We start from the raw sequence: 12,269 nt of genomic DNA on the forward strand, positions 1-12,269 counted from the left end.
AGGAAGAGCTAGATCTGTAAGGAGTGAAGCCACACTTTGGAAATCATTCATGTAAGACCCAGAAACTTGAGAACAAGGATGGGAAGCTTGCAGTTCAGGAAGAGCTAGATCTGTAAGGAGTGAAGCCACACTTTGGAAATCATTCATGTAAGACCCAGAAACTTGAGAACAAGGATGGGAAGCTTGCAGTTCAGGAAGAGCTAGATCTGTAAGGAGTGAAGCCACACTTTGGAAATCATTCATGTAAGACCCACAAACTTGAGAACAAGGATGGGAAGCTTGCAGTTCAGGAAGAGCTAGATCTGTAAGGAGTGAAGCCACACTTTGGAAATCATTCATGTAAGACCCACAAACTTGAGAACAAGGATGGGAAGCTTGCAGTTCAGGAAGAGCTAGATCTGTAAGGAGTGAAGCCACACTTTGGAAATCATTCATGTAAGACCCACAAACTTGAGAACAAGGATGGGAAGCTTGCAGTTCAGGAAGAGCTAGATCTGTAAGGAGTGAAGCCACACTTTGGAAATCATTCATGTAAGACCCACAAACTTGAGAACAAGGATGGGAAGCTTGCAGTTCAGGAAGAGCTAGATCTGTAAGGAGTGAAGCCACACTTTGGAAATCATTCATGTAAGACCCACAAACTTGAGAACAAGGATGGGAAGCTTGCAGTTCAGGAAGAGCTAGATCTGTAAGGAGTGAAGCCACACTTTGGAAATCATTCATGTAAGACCCACAAACTTGAGAACAAGGATGGGAAGCTTGCAGTTCAGGAAGAGCTAGATCTGTAAGGGTGAAGCCACACTTTGGAAATCATTCATGTAAGACCCACAAACTTGAGAACAAGGATGGGAAGCTTGCAGTTCAGGAAGAGCTAGATCTGTAAGGAGTGAAGCCACACTTTGGAAATCATTCATGTAAGACCCACAAACTTGAGAACAAGGATGGGAAGCTTGCAGTTCAGGAAGAGCTAGATCTGTAAGGAGTGAAGCCACACTTTGGAAATCATTCATGTAAGACCCACAAACTTGAGAACAAGGATGGGAAGCTTGCAGTTCAGGAAGAGCTAGATCTGTAAGGAGTGAAGCCACACTTTGGAAATCATTCATGTAAGACCCACAAACTTGAGAACAAGGATGGGAAGCTTGCAGTTCAGGAAGAGCTAGATCTGTAAGGAGTGAAGCCACACTTTGGAAATCATTCATGTAAGACCCACAAACTTGAGAACAAGGATGGGAAGCTTGCAGTTCAGGAAGAGCTAGATCTGTAAGGAGTGAAGCCACACTTTGGAAATCATTCATGTAAGACCCAGAAACTTGAGAACAAGGATGGGAAGCTTGCAGTTCAGGAAGAGCTAGATCTGTAAGGAGTGAAGCCACACTTTGGAAATCATTCATGTAAGACCCACAAACTTGAGAACAAGGATGGGAAGCTTGCAGTTCAGGAAGAGCTAGATCTGTAAGGAGTGAAGCCACACTTTGGAAATCATTCATGTAAGACCCACAAACTTGAGAACAAGGATGGGAAGCTTGCAGTTCAGGAAGAGCTAGATCTGTAAGGAGTGAAGCCACACTTTGGAAATCATTCATGTAAGACCCACAAACTTGAGAACAAGGATGGGAAGCTTGCAGTTCAGGAAGAGCTAGATCTGTAAGGAGTGAAGCCACACTTTGGAAATCATTCATGTAAGACCCACAAACTTGAGAACAAGGATGGGAAGCTTGCAGTTCAGGAAGAGCTAGATCTGTAAGGAGTGAAGCCACACTTTGGAAATCATTCATGTAAGACCCACAAACTTGAGAACAAGGATGGGAAGCTTGCAGTTCAGGAAGAGCTAGATCTGTAAGGAGTGAAGCCACACTTTGGAAATCATTCATGTAAGACCCACAAACTTGAGAACAAGGATGGGAAGCTTGCAGTTCAGGAAGAGCTAGATCTGTAAGGAGTGAAGCCACACTTTGGAAATCATTCATGTAAGACCCACAAACTTGAGAACAAGGATGGGAAGCTTGCAGTTCAGGAAGTGCTAGATCTGTAAGGAGTGAAGCCACACTTTGGAAATCATTCATGTAAGACCCAGAAACTTGAGAACAAGGATGGGAAGCTTGCAGTTCAGGAAGAGCTAGATCTGTAAGGAGTGAAGCCACACTTTGGAAATCATTCATGTAAGACCCACAAACTTGAGAACAAGGATGGGAAGCTTGCAGTTCAGGAAGAGCTAGATCTGTAAGGAGTGAAGCCACACTTTGGAAATCATTCATGTAAGACCCACAAACTTGAGAACAAGGATGGGAAGCTTGCAGTTCAGGAAGAGCTAGATCTGTAAGGAGTGAAGCCACACTTTGGAAATCATTCATGTAAGACCCACAAACTTGAGAACAAGGATGGGAAGCTTGCAGTTCAGGAAGAGCTAGATCTGTAAGGAGTGAAGCCACACTTTGGAAATCATTCATGTAAGACCCACAAACTTGAGAACAAGGATGGGAAGCTTGCAGTTCAGGAAGAGCTAGATCTGTAAGGAGTGAAGCCACACTTTGGAAATCATTCATGTAAGACCCACAAACTTGAGAACAAGGATGGGAAGCTTGCAGTTCAGGAAGAGCTAGATCTGTAAGGAGTGAAGCCACACTTTGGAAATCATTCATGTAAGACCCACAAACTTGAGAACAAGGATGGGAAGCTTGCAGTTCAGGAAGAGCTAGATCTGTAAGGAGTGAAGCCACACTTTGGAAATCATTCATGTAAGACCCAGAAACTTGAGAACAAGGATGGGAAGCTTGCAGTTCAGGAAGAGCTAGATCTGTAAGGAGTGAAGCCACACTTTGGAAATCATTCATGTAAGACCCAGAAACTTGAGAACAAGGATGGGAAGCTTGCAGTTCAGGAAGAGCTAGATCTGTAAGGAGTGAAGCCACACTTTGGAAATCATTCATGTAAGACCCAGAAACTTGAGAACAAGGATGGGAAGCTTGCAGTTCAGGAAGAGCTAGATCTGTAAGGAGTGAAGCCACACTTTGGAAATCATTCATGTAAGACCCAGAAACTTGAGAACAAGGATGGGAAGCTTGCAGTTCAGGAAGAGCTAGATCTGTAAGGAGTGAAGCCACACTTTGGAAATCATTCATGTAAGACCCACAAACTTGAGAACAAGGATGGGAAGCTTGCAGTTCAGGAAGAGCTAGATCTGTAAGGAGTGAAGCCACACTTTGGAAATCATTCATGTAAGACCCACAAACTTGAGAACAAGGATGGGAAGCTTGCAGTTCAGGAAGAGCTAGATCTGTAAGGAGTGAAGCCACACTTTGGAAATCATTCATGTAAGACCCACAAACTTGAGAACAAGGATGGGAAGCTTGCAGTTCAGGAAGAGCTAGATCTGTAAGGAGTGAAGCCACACTTTGGAAATCATTCATGTAAGACCCACAAACTTGAGAACAAGGATGGGAAGCTTGCAGTTCAGGAAGAGCTAGATCTGTAAGGAGTGAAGCCACACTTTGGAAATCATTCATGTAAGACCCAGAAACTTGAGAACAAGGATGGGAAGCTTGCAGTTCAGGAAGAGCTAGATCTGTAAGGAGTGAAGCCACACTTTGGAAATCATTCATGTAAGACCCAGAAACTTGAGAACAAGGATGGGAAGCTTGCAGTTCAGGAAGAGCTAGATCTGTAAGGAGTGAAGCCACACTTTGGAAATCATTCATGTAAGACCCACAAACTTGAGAACAAGGATGGGAAGCTTGCAGTTCAGGAAGAGCTAGATCTGTAAGGAGTGAAGCCACACTTTGGAAATCATTCATGTAAGACCCACAAACTTGAGAACAAGGATGGGAAGCTTGCAGTTCAGGAAGAGCTAGATCTGTAAGGAGTGAAGCCACACTTTGGAAATCATTCATGTAAGACCCACAAACTTGAGAACAAGGATGGGAAGCTTGCAGTTCAGGAAGAGCTAGATCTGTAAGGAGTGAAGCCACACTTTGGAAATCATTCATGTAAGACCCACAAACTTGAGAACAAGGATGGGAAGCTTGCAGTTCAGGAAGAGCTAGATCTGTAAGGAGTGAAGCCACACTTTGGAAATCATTCATGTAAGACCCAGAAACTTGAGAACAAGGATGGGAAGCTTGCAGTTCAGGAAGAGCTAGATCTGTAAGGAGTGAAGCCACACTTTGGAAATCATTCATGTAAGACCCAGAAACTTGAGAACAAGGATGGGAAGCTTGCAGTTCAGGAAGAGCTAGATCTGTAAGGAGTGAAGCCACACTTTGGAAATCATTCATGTAAGACCCACAAACTTGAGAACAAGGATGGGAAGCTTGCAGTTCAGGAAGAGCTAGATCTGTAAGGAGTGAAGCCACACTTTGGAAATCATTCATGTAAGACCCACAAACTTGAGAACAAGGATGGGAAGCTTGCAGTTCAGGAAGAGCTAGATCTGTAAGGAGTGAAGCCACACTTTGGAAATCATTCATGTAAGACCCACAAACTTGAGAACAAGGGTGGGAAGCTTGCAGTTCAGGAAGAGCTAGATCTGTAAGGAGTGAAGCCACACTTTGGAAATCATTCATGTAAGACCCACAAACTTAATGACAAGTTCTGGTAATTTACATGATCTTAATTTTAGAATGTATAACTTTTTTTTTAATTAGGCACTACCAATTTACATTTGTTTCTTATGTTCAGTGATATTAGTATTTAATATTTCAAAGGTTATAATATGGAAATTCAGCCAGTAAATATAGTGTATGTTATGTATGATACGCGTTATCTTATACTTTTTTCACCAACAGATTGTATTAGTTCAACAACAGTTTTCAGTCATAAAATTGTAACAATTTGTCCCCTAGTTTATCAAAAACAAAAGTATAAAATTTTAAACCCAACATTTCAATTTTGTGAGCCTACTGGTGTATTTTTTAATGAACTAGAATAACTGTATTAAAATAACCAACAAGTTTTTATATCAAAAGGTTAATGCATTTAAAGTTACTTAAAAAACGTAAAAAGACTTGATTTTTGCCCGCTTTATTTCACACCATAATCACAGGCAGTAGCAGTGTTCAGATGTTCCATGTCAACAAATAGACTTTCTGGTCCTAAGCATAAAAAAATGTATAACTAACCATAGTAGTGCTTACTATGTAAGTACAGGCCAGGAACAAAACGGCTATTGTATGTTATGTATTGTTCATTATTGTCTCAAATCTATGTCATAATAACATAAAACTTTTAAAAACACCTTCCGTTTAGGCAAAAAACATGATTAAAGTAAAGAGCCCACAAGTAGTGTGACAGTCACATGTTCCACAGATTATTCTGATTCTGGTATTAGAAGGGGTAGCTAACTAATGCTTGAAGTTGTTGTGATGATTTACAAATTATAATGTTGTATTTTAACTTGGGAAGTGTAGAAGCAGTATAGAGTTTCATTAACTTCAACACATGATATCCAGCCAGACAATTCAAGACAGGCTAAAACTAATGTCCTCATAGTGACTGTCATTCATTAAAAAACATTCATTAGTGTTGTGTAAAACAAGGGAAACAAGTAATACAAAAATAAGGATGATTTAAGGTTAGTAATGTCAAGAAAAGTACAGAAACAAGGTACAGGTGAATACACAAAACCATACAAAAAATCCCTACATAAGTAGTCACTGTGTCAATGTTACAAGCTTAAGGGAATTAGCCATTGTAAGACATTATAGCATTACTCAGTTTAAATGTTTTTATTCAAACCTGAATTCATGTGATTGAAAGTAATTCAATATTTAGCTGTAGATAAAATATATTATTTGAAATATGTGGCTACTTAGGTTGTGAGTTTTATGTATTCATCTACCTTGTTGGTATTGTCATCCTTGTGTTATCTTGTTCAATTTTGTTTATTAGTTGTATGTTTCATGTATACACATTACAATGTTGATATTTTATCAACATTGGTAATTCTATTAATCTGTTTTTCTATCAGTAAGTACTGATTATACTCTTGTTCACTTTGTACAACACATCCAAGGCTTTACTAAAATATTTATAAAAACACTAAACTTTGCAACAAACACAAATGTTTTAAGCTGCAGGCTTACTCTGACAACACAACAGTAAATTACTATGTTACATCTTCCACTTTTTGGGTGCCTAACCTTTAAGATGTTTTATTCAGGAATTTCAGAAATGTATCTATAGACATGTGTTCTGTCCATGACTAAGCCTACAACATAGTACATAAAACTTTATTAGTCTGATTGACCTTTTCATGTGAAGTGCATTTTTGTTCCTCAGAATGAGAGGAACAAAGCAACATAAGAACCCGTGTTAATTCCAATTAATCAAGTTTGTTTTCCATTTTAGTTTTAACTATAACTACTAGTCAACTGCTTGTTAGACAGTCTTTCATAAAAAAATTCACCCTAACTAGAATCTCTAATCATTAAAATTATTTCTGGAAACTTTGATTCTAAGTTGAAGTAATGAAAGTATTCTGTATTACAGTATTAAGTGTTATTTTTAATTTTTGGGTTATCGAAAAGTGACTTTTTGGGTTTAGAGATCAATATCATATTGTGAGTTAAGAAACATTTACGCCACTAACAAGTACCTGACCGTTTGGTTACCAATATGAACACAGTACACAACTACACTTAAAATTATTTTGTGTCACAAGTTAATCTTTTGAATATTAACAAATGTTTAATCCCTTGAAAGAATGAGAATTTCCTTACTCTATGTAAGGTTTCTAAATAATAAAAACAACATATTTTTAGGCACTTTGCACTATTCTATTAAGAATAAAAAATCAAAAATTGATGTTTTATGGTATGATAGAAAGGTAAAATTTTCATTGTTAGTTATAGCCAACTAATTTTAATAATGCACTTAGATTACACTATGTAACACAAATTTTGTTCCTGGATAGTATGTGTTATTTAAGTGCTTATGTTGTAAAAGTAAAGAAAATGACCATTATTCCCTTCAAACTTTGCTTTTGTGACCTGGATAATGAAATTTAGAAATTAATGTATTTTCTATGTAAAAACAGGCAAATTTGTACATTTTCATTTACATAAGGTCTGAATAAAACAACATATGAATCAAGATTTACATGTATTTATACTAAAGTTATACAAAAATGGTTAGAAGTGAGTAGTTTTTCGAGATTTGCAACTGTTATGTAAATCACTTTCACGTATCAGCCCCAGATATAGTCTTATATCATGATTTTGTTATACACTCCCTGGTCACAAAAGCAAAGTTTGAAGAGAAAAATAGGTCTTTTCCATTTACTTTAGGCATAGGCAATTTGGAAATAACACTTTATGCCCAGGAATAAAAAAAATAAAAATTTGTTACACAATATTATGATTGCAACTTATGAAAACTAGTTGAAGTTAACTAGTAATAAAGATTTTACCTTTCTTTGTACCAAAAATGTTGGTTTTTGTGTTTTTAATCTTAATAGAACCAGTTATTGGATATAACGTAGAGGCAAGTTAGCCAACATTTGTGTTTGGTATCTTGGTAATGGTGTTGGCCACACATTTTTTGTTTGGTATCTAGGAAACAGTGTTGGCCACATATTTCTGTTTGGTATCTTGGTAAAAGAACTACAGAGAAAGTCATTGCTACAATGCTTCTTTCTTCATCAGTTTTCTACAAGAATGTTAAAAGTTCCTCTGTCTTCTCTTTCATTTCTTATTGTGGATTTACATGGCAATATGCTTGCATTACAATCTTGTTACAATACCCATCTACACATCAGTGTGCACTTATCAATACATTGTTTTCTTATTTTATTCAATATTTCATTACCTGACAATAAAATGTTGGTTGTCAACTATGTATACTATAAAATGTTGATGTCTTCCTTTGTTTTTCAACCACTCTTGTCACATAAAATAAAAAAAAATATAATTTAAGAGTAACTTTAAGGAACTTGTAAACCATATTTTTCAAATACAGTTTCATGCTGTATACTGATCAGTTTGAATTTTTAAGTAACTGTCTTAATGTCCCTTTTATGGCTAATGTACGTTTTACGAGTAGGTTTAGCAGGACTGGACTTTTTATTGGTCATTACATAGCAAGAATTAAACATAAGTTAGAATTTTTATTCCTAGCTGTGCTTCTTACGACCTCATAGCAAGTACATAAGAAATAATTAAAATTGATTTTCACATAATAATCAATTAAATTATTTAAAAAAATATGTTCGTTTTGTTTGTAAAGAGTGAAAATAATATACTGAACTTGAATCTCACATTTAAAGCTGTTAAAAGATGCTTCTACTCAGTTTTATTTTATTATCATGTAGCAGTGTTTGGGAAAGATGTAACAACATTCTAATATACTCAAACCACAAAGGTATTTACAAACAGCTAAATTCAATATATTTGCTGTAGAATCACTTTTCTGTTAAAGAACTTGAATTAATCTTTCCCATAAAGACAACAGTTTATATGAAATTATAATATACATTTGAAATCATGAGTTTCAGGTGCACTTGTTGCTATATGATGACCACACAACGTGGTTTGGGTTTCCTGTCAGAAAAGTAAATCAAGAGCACAAACTTAATCAGATATTGACTTCAACCTCTAATTCAACAAGACTGATAGCTACAAGGAAAAAAACAACAAAAGAGTTATCTTTGACTAAACAAAGTTTAACATGAATAATAATGTCTCTTGAAGGAGAAAAACAATAACTTAAGTTACTTTCTTTCTGACTGAATTGTGAAAACTTAGAAATGATACTCTTCAATACTATTCATCATAAATCAAAGATAATGGTTCTCAATGGATGTTTAATCTAATGTAACTCAAGTTTTATTTCATCTTACAGTTTTAGTTTGTTTGTAATTTAGCACAAAGCTACACAATAGGCTATTTGTGCTCTACCCACCACAGATATCAAAACCCAGTTTCTAGTGTTATAAGTCTGCAGACATATTGCTGTGCCTCCGACAGGCTCCATACAGTTATATATGGTAAATAGATTCATACACTAAGAGCAGAATCATACAAAATTATTAGATAACTTAGGCAAGAAAAACATTGTCCATAACCAACAGCTACAAAGAGTTCATTCAAATGTTCATATTATCATCTGAATATTTCCATGATAGGCTGATAGTTATATCGATGGAATACATCAAGGAAATATAACAGGAAAACTAATGGAAGTACTAAAACTGACAAGTTTTGCTAACATCTTTTACCATATTCTTAAACAGTAACAATATATGAATAAGTGCGACTGAAACGTTTTAATGAATTAGGTATTACAATACAGACTGAATATACTTATACCACACAAGCTGTAACAAAACATCATGCATTAACATATGTAATATTCATACAACACTTCAGATGGTTTTAGTTGATTACAGTCAGTGTTCTACCTTCATAGGAGTATAATGTTACAGTCCAGCATACCTCAACCTCTTCTGTACCAGGAACAGGTTCAGTCTTGGACCAATAAAATGCAAGTAAAATGAAAAACCATTATGATAACCAAATGTCTGTCTTTGTTTTCACAAAATTCTGCATACCAGCAAGGTCACTGTGACGTATGAGTGCAGGTCTGCAGATTGATGGTTTATTGAAAATAGCTTGTCTCAACTTTCTACATTAATAATAGATAACAAACAAAGTGAGTCACTACATCTTTGTTCAGGAAATAACTGCAACAACAAAACTAAATGATAATATTCCAAAAACTATTCTCTTTGTTTTCTTGGTGCAGAGTTTCATACAGAATATTTCCTGCTTTCCGAACTAAGATTCTGCACAGAATATCTGTTTATCTTCATTCAGAGTTTTGGTGACATACGAAAGAAGAACCTGAAAACCAAAATTGTACACTTATTAAAATAAATTAATTTTGAAAATAACAAATAAGTTATTAAAGCAGTAGTAAAAAACATAATAGACATAAAATTATAGCATAAGATTAATGTCAGTATAAGTTTTGTAATTGTTTGCTGTCATTAAAGGTTTTAAATATATTGATTTGAAGCTATTTTTACACAAAATCAATTCTATTTAAACTGTATTTTTAACAGTTAAACGTTTTAAATTTTGACCTTATAGACTCCACAAACATTTTCGCATCAATACTGTTTTATAAAAAGTAATCTATTAACTCAGGTAGATCAAAGCAAGCATGTCATGACTTTTTACAAAGTTACATTCTCTACTTATTTATCAGCATATACAAAGAAACTTGCCATCAAAACATAGTTAGTAAACCAAATTTAAGTACAAGTTTGTCAGGAAATACTTAAAAAAACCTCATTCTCCTATAATACAAGAATGGTGAAATGTTATTTTCATTCTCCTATAATACAAGAATGGTGAAATGTTATTTTCATTCTCCTATAATACAAGAATGGTGAAATGTTATTTTCATTCTCCTATAATACAAGAATGGTGAAATGTTATTTTCATTCTCCTATAATACAAGAATGGTGAAATGTTATTTTCATTCTCCTATAATACAAGAATGGTGAAATGTTATTTTCATTCTCCTATAATACAAGAATGGTGAAATGTTATTCTTCAAGAATGGTGAAATTATTTTCCTATAATACAAGAATGGTGAAATGTTATTTTCATTCTCCTATAATACAAGAATGGTGAAATGTTATTTTCATTCTCCTATAATACAAGAATGGTGAAATGTTATTTTCAGGTCTTACCCCTTCTCTAATTTATGCACCACTCCTCTCTAAAAGTAGGGTTTAATGTAAATTATTCATTATAATATAAATATTACCAATGTAAAGCTAATATTTATAGCCTTCAGTCTTACTGTTTACATAATGATAAGATAGAAAATCAGACACCTGTCATATCCTCTCTGACAAATTACCAATAATTATTCTCTCCAAATTTTGTATTACATCATTTATAATGAAGTTTTAATTTATTGAATGATGTCTGTACAGTGATGATTACTTCAACTTATCTCACACTAAGCAGATAAAGGAACTGTATCTCAAAACAACATTTCAACTTTCTTGCATCATCTTTGTGTTAACAAACCTCTCTTTGTTAACCTGAAGGTGACCCAAGAAGGTCAAAATGTTGTTCTGTACTTTATTTTAATTAATGTTTTAACACCAATCTTTAGAATATATTTTTATTTCAACTGGGTTTCTCATCATGAATTTTCTTATACTGAAAATATATTTCCAATAGGTACTTTCCTGCTCTCACCCAAGGCTATCTTGACCCTGTACTGCCCTTTAAGCATTACTAAAGTTTTTCATTAACAGCACACCAGTCTTCTATATCCCATCAATTTCACACCATTTCAGAACATGCTGATCATGTGACTACCTTTCATCAGTCACACTGGACCCTTTATACTAGGCACAGCTAGTTCCCTCTACTATTCTAGAGTAATCCTCACTTTTGAAAATTAGTATGTATAAACTAGTGCCTTGTGTTACACCAGAGGAAACAGATAGGAATGAGAACCACATAACACTGCATGGAACAAATTGAACTAAATAGTCAATTGGAAACCAAGCGGAAGTACAAGTGTGAAATGGGAGGTAAGAAAATAAGAGAAAAGGTAAAAAAAACCTTCCCTGGGCAGCATATGTTTTGGAAAAAAGTCCCAATCCAGACATGATTCTTGGAGGAGAGACTGGGACACAAGTAAGGGCAGGATATGTTGCTCAAGATAGTGCCAGAGCAGAGGGAACCACATTTGAACAGGCATTTGTACACAGCAATGATCAGGACACAATAAGGAGTGGTCTGGAGAAGGGAAGACGACTCTTCCTGGAAGGAGTCTGAATGGATGACAGGTATATACTTGAAGGCCAATTCAAATTTAATTCATTGCACCTACTCCCACAGCTGAAGGATGTGGAATCACAGACCAAAAGGAAGGAATTTTGGCATTCTAGTGAATAGCAAACACATTTAAATGTAGTGTTCCCAACTGAGAAAGCACCTACCAAAATACCTATGGAAGAAAGGACCACTTCATGGTGAGAACCTGGTTGGATTGAGATAAGCAATCAGAATCTGTAAACAAAGAGATCTGGATTTGGTTCCAACATGCTTGTTAACATAGCTGATAACAGTGAAGTATTTGGAATGAACCATAAACACACACCTACCAGGAGGAAATGATACAGAGACCAACAAACTGCCAAATGTTTCAGAATGTTGAAAATGAAGTGTAGCTTCCTCAATGAACCTTGACTGAAATTCTCTTGGAATTAGAAAAGCCTCCCCAACCCACCAAGGAAGAATTAG

At 35.6% G+C, this 12,269-nt stretch overlaps 1 protein-coding gene across 3 annotated transcripts in view; it reads right to left on the minus strand.

Moving 5' to 3' along the window:
* Positions 1 to 8,253: 8,253 nt before the first annotated feature.
* Positions 8,254 to 12,269, minus strand: part of LOC143230051 (RNA-binding region-containing protein 3) — a 52,818-nt gene continuing 48,802 nt past the window's right edge. For all 3 annotated transcript variants that reach the window (XM_076463037.1, XM_076463038.1, XM_076463039.1), the window contains exon 14: positions 8,254 to 9,836. The gene's annotated coding sequence lies outside the window, so the exon portion shown is untranslated. The remainder of the gene's footprint in view (positions 9,837 to 12,269) is intronic.

Source organism: Tachypleus tridentatus, chromosome 10 (assembly GCF_004210375.1).
Source record: "Tachypleus tridentatus isolate NWPU-2018 chromosome 10, ASM421037v1, whole genome shotgun sequence".
NCBI classification, from domain to species: Eukaryota; Metazoa; Arthropoda; class Merostomata; order Xiphosura; family Limulidae; genus Tachypleus; species Tachypleus tridentatus.